Here is a 10,190-nt window from a genome sequence, read left to right as displayed (position 1 = left end):
AACCTGTTTCACCTTCTTCCCTCAAGACTACGATATAGGGCAGACATGTCAAACACAAGGCCCGGGGGCCGGATCCAGCCCACGAAATGGTTTCATGTGGCCTGCAAAGCCATCCTGGAAACAGTGAGGGAATGGCCCCCACTGCCTTGGCCCTGGCCCAGAGACCCTCCTTCTGCCAGAGACCCTCAGATCTGTCCCACTCCTGCCCAGGCTCCCATAGGCACCCTTGATGCGAATGATGTAGAGTTGGCCATGCCCACCCAGTAGGCTATACGCACTCTAGCCATGCCCACCCAGTAGACCACGCCCACCCTGGCCATACCCACCCGGCCTCCTGAGGGCAACCGCAATGCTGATGCGGCCCTCAATGAAATTGAGTTTGACACCCCTGATATAGGGCATTGTACACCCGAGCAACTAGACATAAGGACAGCATTTTTCCCCCACGCTGTCACTCTGCTGAACAACTAATTCCTACAACACTGTCAAACTACTTAGTAAAGCTGTATTATTATTATTCTTTTTAATTGTAGGGATTTACCTGCCTTGAAACGCTGCGCTTGAATCTGATTAGCGCTGCTTCTACAAGTGTAACACTCGGCAGGAAAAAATCAATCTTGCTTCCATAATGAAGGAAAACAAGTCATTTTCCAAAAGAAATATGATTATGCATTCACAGTTTGGGTAGAAGGAACAGAAGGCAAAGTAATACAGAGCGGTTTTGCTCAGAGGGACTCTCTGCTAGCTGAGACCAGCATAACAAGATTCAATTCTAGTTTAATGTGGCTGCAGCTCAAATCCCATTGGAGAGTTTGTTTGGCAATCTGACAAAGTTATCTCAAGAAAAATAGATTAAAAAACATAAACTTGACTTGGGTAACTGCATTTTCTCCTCAGCACATGGAGTTCCTTCTTCTTTTTCTTTTTTGTTTGCCTCAGGGCCCTTTTAGCCCTCAGCCCCCAAAGTATTACCACTTGGTGCTTCTGCATAAACCAGGACATCTTAGCCACCTTTTGCTCAAAGATAAAAAAAAGCCAGCGCCATGATTTTAAGGTGAAGAAGATTCCTTTTAGATACAAACTAGTATAGAAATTAAAACATTATGAAACTGCTTGCTTGCCAAGGGATCTGCATTTATGTCCTTTAATCAACTTGTCTTATGCTGAACCCTTAGAATAATTTTTAAGTGATAATTATCAAATATTATAGAAGAATTTTCACTCGAACGTCAAAAAACTATGTAGAATCAAGTATTACCCTATGTTATGTAGAGGCATCTAAAATGACATGCTAGTTTTGGGACAAACTTAAAATATATGAAATGAAATGCCTTCTAGACATTTTGGACAGACACTCGCACAATTCCTGATTATTACTTACTCAAAGTTTGGTTTTTACTTATGGACTTTTCATGGGTCAGCATGTCTTTCCCACCTGGTGCTCTGTAATGTTATTGGGATTATAATTTCTGGGATCCCTGTACCATAACCACGGCCTTTGGCTGTGCTTACTAGGTAGAAATTGAAATTCCCATGCAATTGGAAAATTCTAGGTTGGGCAGGGCTCTCTGGAACCATTGTCCTCACTTGTTAATTTAGCCAATAATAGGTAAAGGTAAAGGTAAAGGTTCCCCCGCACATGCGTGCTAGTCGTTTCCAACTCTAGGGGCCGGTGCTCATCTCCGTTTCAAAGCCGAAGAGCCAGCGCTTGTCCGAGGACGTCTCCGTGGTCATTATTAACTAAATAATAATAACTAATTATTAATACATCATATAATACTAATACTTATTCATATGCTAAATGAAACTTTCTAGTCCCATATTTATTCTGAATATCCATCTTCTCCATTCCAAAATATATCTCTGTTGCGAGTGTTCTTTCAAATATGCTGAAATCTTTGCCATTTCCGCCAGGTTTGAAACTTTTAAAGTCCACTCTTCTATAGTAGGCAGTTCCTCCTTCTTCCAATATTGCGCTACCAAGAGTCTTGCTGCCGTAATTAAATTTAACATCAATTTAGTATCTATAACAGTACAATCTGTAGTAATACCCAACAGAAATAACTGTGGAGAAAACCTTATCTTTTTCTTAAATAAGGTAAAGGTAAAGGTTCCCCCACACATGCGTGCTAGTCGTTTCCAACTCTAGGGGCCGGTGCTCATCTCCGTTTCAAAGCCGAAGAGCCAGCGCTTGTCCGAGGACGTCTCCGTGGTCATGTGGCCGGCATGACTAGACGCCAAAGGCGCACGGAACGCTGTTACCTTCCCACCATAGTGGTCCCTATTTTTCTACTTGCATTTTTACGTGCTTTCGAACTGCTAGGTGGGCAGAAGCTGGGACGAGTAACAGGCGCTCACTCTGTTACGCGGCACTCGGGATTCGACCCGCCAAACTGCCGACCTTCCGATCGACAAGCTCAGCGTCCTAACCCACTGAGCCACCGCGTAGCCAATAATAGAAATGGTCAAAGCATATAACCAAAAAAGATGCCACCGAGTGTTGGGTCATTTCCAGGACTAGACGAGCGCCAGGCACAAACTCATTACCTGTACTTCCTCATGACTGCAGCGTGGTTACCATCCACTCCAAATCAACTTCACTGCTTTCCAAGGTTTCTCAGTAAGCTGCAATAGGCCTTCAGAGAGTGCATACGTTGTGCTTTCAAACCGCTAAGTCTCCCAAAGCACCCACGATGCTCATGTTCATGCTTATTACTTGTGAGGTAATAAAACTGTTTAAATCCATCTGCACTATTTTTAGACATGTCTGACCTTGTGCTCAATGTGTCCCTTGCTTTAAAATCAGATCTAAGTATTATGTTGATTTTTGATGTTATAATAAATTAAGGATCCATTTTCCAATTGTAGACTGTAAGCATGTAAGCACAGATTTGCCAACATAATGCTGGATCATGGTTCAAAATTGGGAAAGGAGTCTGGCAAGGCTGTATACTGTCACCCTGTCTGTTTAACTTATATGCAGAGCACATCATGAAGGGCAGGGCTAGATGAATCAAAAGTTGGAATTAAGATTGCCAGAACAAATATCAAAAACCTAAGGTATGCAGATGATACCACTCTAATGGCAGAAAGTGAAGAGGAACATTGTCCATGGGGTCACAATGGGTCGGACACGACTTCGCAACTAACAACAACAACAAAGCACAGATTCTTGTTACAAGGATAAATAGCAGCCTTGCTGTTGTCTTCTTGTACTTTTACAATAGAAAAAGGAATTGCAATAGTTTTGAGAGGATGTAGAATATGAAAGGGACAGCATAGTTTTTAATCCAGATTTTTACAATTTTTCATTACAATTATATATACTTTTGACAACCATAGGATTTATTTCCAAATACTCCACCCTCGGACAGCAATTGAAATTCATCACTGGCCAACAAAGGATAAAGAACTCTATAGAAAGTCTTTATAAAATATATGGTATGTTTGCTAGAGAAAATGACTTGTCATCAATATTTGATACTGAGATAATGGGCTCCTTGTTTGATTTGTATTATGCATCAGGTTTGACCATGCCCAATGTTTTTCTTTGATTTGTTTTGAGTTTTTTAAAACAAGAATATATTTTCAAGCCAGTTTGCAAAAAAAAAGGAAAACAAACAATTTTAACTCCAGAGAGCTGCAGAGTAGTGGAAAAATGCAGGACCTAACCCAGCTCTATTCACATTGTCACTAGCAATCTATGCATGTTTCTTCTGAGTAAGTCTCATTGTGTCCAGTAAGGTTTGCATCAACTAAGTCTGCCCTGGATTTCAGCCTTTGTTGCATTATTTGTGCATGACATCATTTGAATGCAAATACTCAACAGCCACATGCATCCAGTTCAGTAGAAACCATGTATATACATCACTAGATTTTTATGGATCAGCTGCATGTCCTCATCTTCCTTTCCGGATGGGAATAATTCATATGTATGCATAAACATTTTTTATCTAATCTTAAAGAAGGTGAATCACATGTGAGAGGGACCTAAGAAACCTCCACAAATGGAATCTACAGTGATCAATTCTGGATCCCTTGCCCCACTGACATGGGTTCATTTGAAGGTCTGAATGGCAGCTGCTCATGCCCATTAATGTGAAACTAGAGCAAAACTGATGTTCTCATTTGCAGTGCTGTAGCTTGCAGAAGGTCTGTTTTTCTATTAGTTTTATCTCTTGCATCAGGAAATCTCCCAGTTGGTCAGCACAGACTGCAACCGAACTATGGCTACTTCCACAAGAAGCTTTGCTTTGCTCCTATGTGGATGCAACATCTTCAGGTTCCTCCAATAGCATTCCAATGCAGCTCGGCCACTTTTCTTCTAACTCTGCTGTTGCAATTTGAGCCCCTGGAATTTCATGGCCAATCTCCGTATGCCAGCTCTATGGTTGGCTGGGAAGGTATTGAGACGCCATGGTGCCTGGGCAGTAGGCCTAATAGCTTTTCCTACCCAAGCCAACATTTCTTTTGCCTGTTCTAAACAAGGGAGAGTACAACTCTGTCCAAAGGCCAATTTCTGGGTTCCCTCATTGACCAGCTGGAAGATACACAGATCAGTCCTGATGTATTATGGGGCAGTCACGATCACCATCTACCATTAGGGAATAACAGAATAACAGAGTTGGAAGGGACCTTGGAGGTCTTCTAGTCCAACTCCTGCTCAGGCAGGACCATTTCAGATAAATGGTTGTCCAATGCCTTTTAAAAACCTCCAGTGTTAGAATACCCACAACTTCTGGAGACATATCCAAGTTGTTCCACTAATAGTTCTACGTATCAGGAAATTTCTCCTTTGCCAGTTTCGATATCCCTGGCAAAAAACTTATTTTCCCCTACCTATCGGAGCAGAAGGCCCCAGACTCTTTCCTCACCCAACCTCTGGATTAGGGGTCCCCAAACTCATCACCTCATTAACCCCTTCATGACATTTCAGATTGTTCATTGACTCTTCCCTCATTATTATATGAAATTAATGTAATGAATAGTACTTTAACTGATAATCTCAGGAATACTACTACTAACGATAATGGATAGTCCCATTCACCCATCACTTTGGAGAACTCTGCTCTGGATTCAAGTGAGACATGAGTCATTATCCACCCACCCACCCACTCCCATCATTAAACACTTGACTCTTGACTCTTCAAAAAACAAATGAAATAAAAATGCTCTCATGCTATGCTGGCTGAATCAAAGCCAACAGAACCTTTTTAATAGAAGCCGGAGTAGCATCTTCTCTGCACAGTGGCTTTCCCCTACAATAATTGCTCTTTTGTTCTTGTTTAGATTTGTAGTTTCATTCATATAAACGAAGATATAAAGATATATTGTGGGGCAAATGCAGGCAACAGTTCTTGATGACTTTAGCCATTTTTATTTCTTTTCATGGAATGCTGGTGAAAGGATTTTCGTTACTCCAGGATCTACAACAGCTCAAGCAGACAGGACTTTGTGTCAGTCTCAATTTATGAATTCATGATTAATCAGCCATAAGGAGAGCTGATTGGCTTATGTATTTGCAGACCACTGCTGCTAGGGAAAATGCTAGAAGGCTCCATTCAAACTAGTTTGTGAGGAATTGAGTGCAATCGGTTGGTAACAATGGAGTGAAAATGGCTCTGCGGATGGGCTCTAATCTACTTCCAAATTAGTTATTTTTCTTGGAACTGGTTTGGCAATTCTCACAACATCACATCTGTGTGAGTGTTATTAAAAGTATTTCCAACATTATTTTCTACTGCAAAGAGTATATATTTTTCTTTAAAAGGCTGTCATATTCCCCTGTTCATTAAAACACGGAATATTTCCCAACATTTCATCAATCCTTCCGTGATGTTTTCTCACCCATTTCTCCAGGTTTCTTCATATCACTCCTCTACCCAGAGACCATCCACTCCATTTTTCTGTGGAATATTTAGGTAGCCGGCTGCTTTGTCTTATATTTACAGTATACAAATAGATGAGTTGTGGTGGGAAAGGGACAAATGTTTTTAGGAAAACCTTTCTTTTCTTTTCTTTTTTCCCCATAGAGTGGGCTGTGAGCTTGGCTTTTTGTTTTTACTTTGTTTTGTTTTTTTAAAAAAAACCAATACAACTACAGCTATAAAGCTGGAGGTAGTAGTGAATGGTCAGCTGGAACAATCATGAATTGCTTAGCTTGGAGACTTTAAGTCTATCAAGTCACAAAATGGTTGTCATGATAGGGTGACTGGTCCTAAAACGAAACAAAAGTCAACGAGGCAAGAAGCCATGAAGACTCATGTCTACAAGTGCATTGGTGCCAATAACCTCCATTTTTCTGAGGGTTACCAAATACTGTACGGTCCATTCACATTACGTTCTCAAATAAGTATTTGTTAAAAATACAGCCCCATTAAACTATCCAGGTGCAGAATGAAATTAAAAAGTCCCTATTAAAATGTTTAGATTTTTTTTTAAAAAAACCCTTTGTTCAGCTTAGTCATGACACAACGGGAAGAGGGACAAAACGAGCAGCCATAAGATGATGCATGCCTGCACCAAGGCCCATCCCAATGTTGCTGCAATACCATGATTGACAGGTGACTTCCCAATGGCTCATGATGTGCAGAAGACAGCTAAACTGAAAGAATCAACTAATTGTTTTACTTATCACTTATTATTTACATTGGACACACAATGTCAGGTTATGTAGAGTACTTTCAGAATAGGCAAGACAGGGATCAGCGGTGTAAACAGAAAATTCCATGCCAATATGGCATTCTGTCAACATCAGGGTGAAAAGTACTTATATTCTACAGTGAGGAAAATCCTCTGTCTTAATCTCACTCTATCACCCTCTTGTTCACCTTCTCTCCATTGAATTACAGGTACTCTCCGACTTACAATGTTTCATTTAGTGACCGTTCAGAGTTACAACACAACTTTAAAAAGTGACTTAAGACCATTTTTCACACTTACAACTGTTGCAGCATCCCCAGGGTCACATGATCAAAAAGTAGACTGCTTGGCGACTAGTTCATATTTATGACCGTTGCAGTGTCCCGGGGTCATGTGATCCCCTTTTGTGACCTTCTGACAAGCACAGTCAATGGGGAAGCCAGATTAACTTCACAACCGTGTTACTAACTCAACAATTCAATGTTTCACTTAACAACAGTGGCAATAAAAGTCGTAAAAATGAGGCAAAACCCGCTTAATAAATGTTTCACTTAGCAACATAAATTTTGGGCTCAATTGTGGTCATAAGTACTGTACTGCCTTAGTTTTATAGAACATTCAATTATATGTCAAGGGTGGTTTAGGTTGAATTTTAAGATTCCGTTATTTTGCTAGCTACTGTGATTACTGTGGTCAAAATAATGTAGTGGCTACAGTATATAAACATAGCAATTAGGAAGGTAAGCTCTTTTTAAGATAGTAGAAATGTAAAACTGTTGCGATGACTTGTATGAATACTTAAATGTTAACTAACTAAGAAAATCTTAACAGGTAAACATGTTTTTGAACATTGTGGGGAAAACAAATTTAAATGAGAACTTTAAAAACAGGATCAATGGCAAGGTGATTAAGATGATTAATTAGAAAAGAAGCTTCATATTGATGTTATTTGTAGAAATAATAGTAAAATGCCTATATTCAATTGTTATCTACTAAAATACTAAGAAGTGTATTAATTTAAGGTTGATAAAAGAGAATATTATTGGAAGAAGAGAAAATCAAGGAAAGCTACTATGTGGAGTATGGAATTACAGAAACTAATTGTTATTGATTGTTTGTAAACATAAACCCAGAAAACACATTGTTTACCAAATATTAATGGTGATTATGTTAAAAAATTAATAAAATATATTTAAAAAGGAAAGTAAGCTGTACAGTAAAAGTGTTAATGTAGGAGCTGGTTAGTATGTATCATATTGAGAACTCTATGATGGATTACCTTATGAACAGTTGGGATGAAAGTTAATGGGTAGATGTCAAGAATAACATTGACTTTGATATTTATTGTTATGTTCATTACAGGTATTGTTGTTAATGTGATTTCATTGTCTAAGAGAGCACAGTGGAACTAGGATGATAAGGAGGGTAATTATTAGAGGTTTTTATACTAGTTAGACTAAGGTAATGTTGGATTTTATAGTCACAGTAGTTGTAGAAATGCAATAAATTTTAATGAAGGAGGGAGCTTGCTAGCCAGAAATTTCAAATGAATAAGAAAATACATCATTGCAGCTATATACTGTATATCATTTGCACAATGACATCATAAAGCAGATGACACGGGTGTGTCAAAAGCACAAATTACTACAAAAATATGATCTGTTGCATGCAAAGTCCATATTACTGAGTGCTAACTGAGGCTTTACTGGAGTTCCTTGTTTTAAGTACAAGTTGACTTCACTAACCAAGTAAACCTCTCCACTGCCAAATCCTTTCTTTTTTTCTTTCTTTTTTATAGAGCTACTGTATATGTGAACAGATTGCCTATTGGCACAACTGCTGTTCAGGATTTCAAATAGTTGCTTTTTGAGGTAAATTAGACCTAGGGACATTTTTTATGGAATACAAAACTGACAGAAAGAGCTGAGGGCAGAAGGAAAATGCCAATTTCTATTTCTTTCCCAATTTTGTTTTTGTTTTAAATAAAATCCTCATTTATTCTCTTAATTCAGATTGTTTTTCCAACAAATACATATGTGAGTTCACCGTCAATTTGCAGGGTGGAACAATTATGTTGCATTCATTAACTCAATCAGCTTTCCCTTAACAGTGTGAATTTGATTGCTTCATAGCCGATAGGTAAATCTCCATCAAAGTTACAACCGTCAGTTAGCCCTCATTTTTATAAACTGAAGTAAAGATTGCACTGCTGTTACCGTTTCCTCCACAAAAAAGGCACTTGTTTACCCCAAAACACTAGAAATAAAAACCATCAAGAAAGATACTTTTCTGAGAGATGGTACCACAGTGACCTCAGCTGGCCAAAACAAGTTGGAGGAGAGGAGAGAATCCATTTGTTGCACTGACAGCAGCTGTATACTGAAACAAGTGCTAAATTCAGCAAAGAAGCTGACCTGTTGGACTACAAAGTACATTACCCTGGCCAGTGCCAGATTAGGAAGACTATGGGGAAATACTTTCAGAGCTGGAATAGGACATTGCTCCCAGAAGCCTTTTAAAAAAACTTAGCAGGAGCTGAGTAACTTCCCAGGCATTTCATGTAGCAAATTCTCTCCTCCCTACAACTCACACTTTCTCACTGACTTACACACACATACATTTACAACTGCCCTTGTGAATGGGACAAAAAATCCCTGAATTCTAATGGAAATTCTCTCACCTTTTCACAGATGAAAGAAGGAAGATTTCTGGATCGTGGTATCTGTGAGAAGCCTCCAGATTTATGTCTAGGGGTCCTGATCCAGTTTAGAAATCTGTGCACTTCGTGTCACCCTTGAATGTAGACCAAACTGGGAAACCAAAATCACGAACGCAAATACAAGTAGTCCTCGACTTGCATTCATAACTGAGCCTGGAAATCATGGTCGTAAATCATTATGGTCATAAAGTTGATGTAACCAGACTTGATTTTGTGAAATTGTTTACAACAGTCGTAAAGCAAACACTGTGGTCTTTAAGCGAATCCATTTTCCCACAAAGGGTGCTTCTTGCCAGAAACAGGACGTCAACACAAGAAAACAACAAAGAACATTGCAAATTGCAGTCATGTGACCACAGGGCACTGCAAATGGCCATGAAGAAGGTTGCCAAGTGCCCAAAATGCAGTCACATGACCACTGGGGAATGGCCATTGTAACTTCAAAAATGGGTTGCAAGTAGCTCTGGGAAGGTCTCTTCTAATTTTGAATGGTAATTATGCAACTGGTTATATGTTAGAGGACTACCTGCAGTACTTCTATTATAGGGTTATAGTAACCAAATCTTGCAAGTCTGAATGCACCTCCCCCTTCCCTGCCTTTATCTTTACGTAAACTAAGGAAGGTCAAGTGTGAGGCATTTTCTCAAATTCCATTCCTGCTTTGGTCTCAGATTTTTATTTTTAATCTGACCTTTGTGGTGGTTGTGGCTCTTCCTCCTGTTCCTCCAGGTTATTCTTACAGCCCATTACTCTTCTTTAGTTCAGATGAAGAGGAAGAGAAACAGCTGAACCATGTGCCCCTAACATAATACAGCGAACCTTGATTTAC

The sequence above is a fragment of the Vipera berus genome, assembly GCF_964194415.1.
Source record: "Vipera berus genome assembly, chromosome: 3".
Taxonomy (NCBI): domain Eukaryota; kingdom Metazoa; phylum Chordata; class Lepidosauria; order Squamata; family Viperidae; genus Vipera; species Vipera berus.
This window is presented reverse-complemented; position numbering follows the sequence as displayed.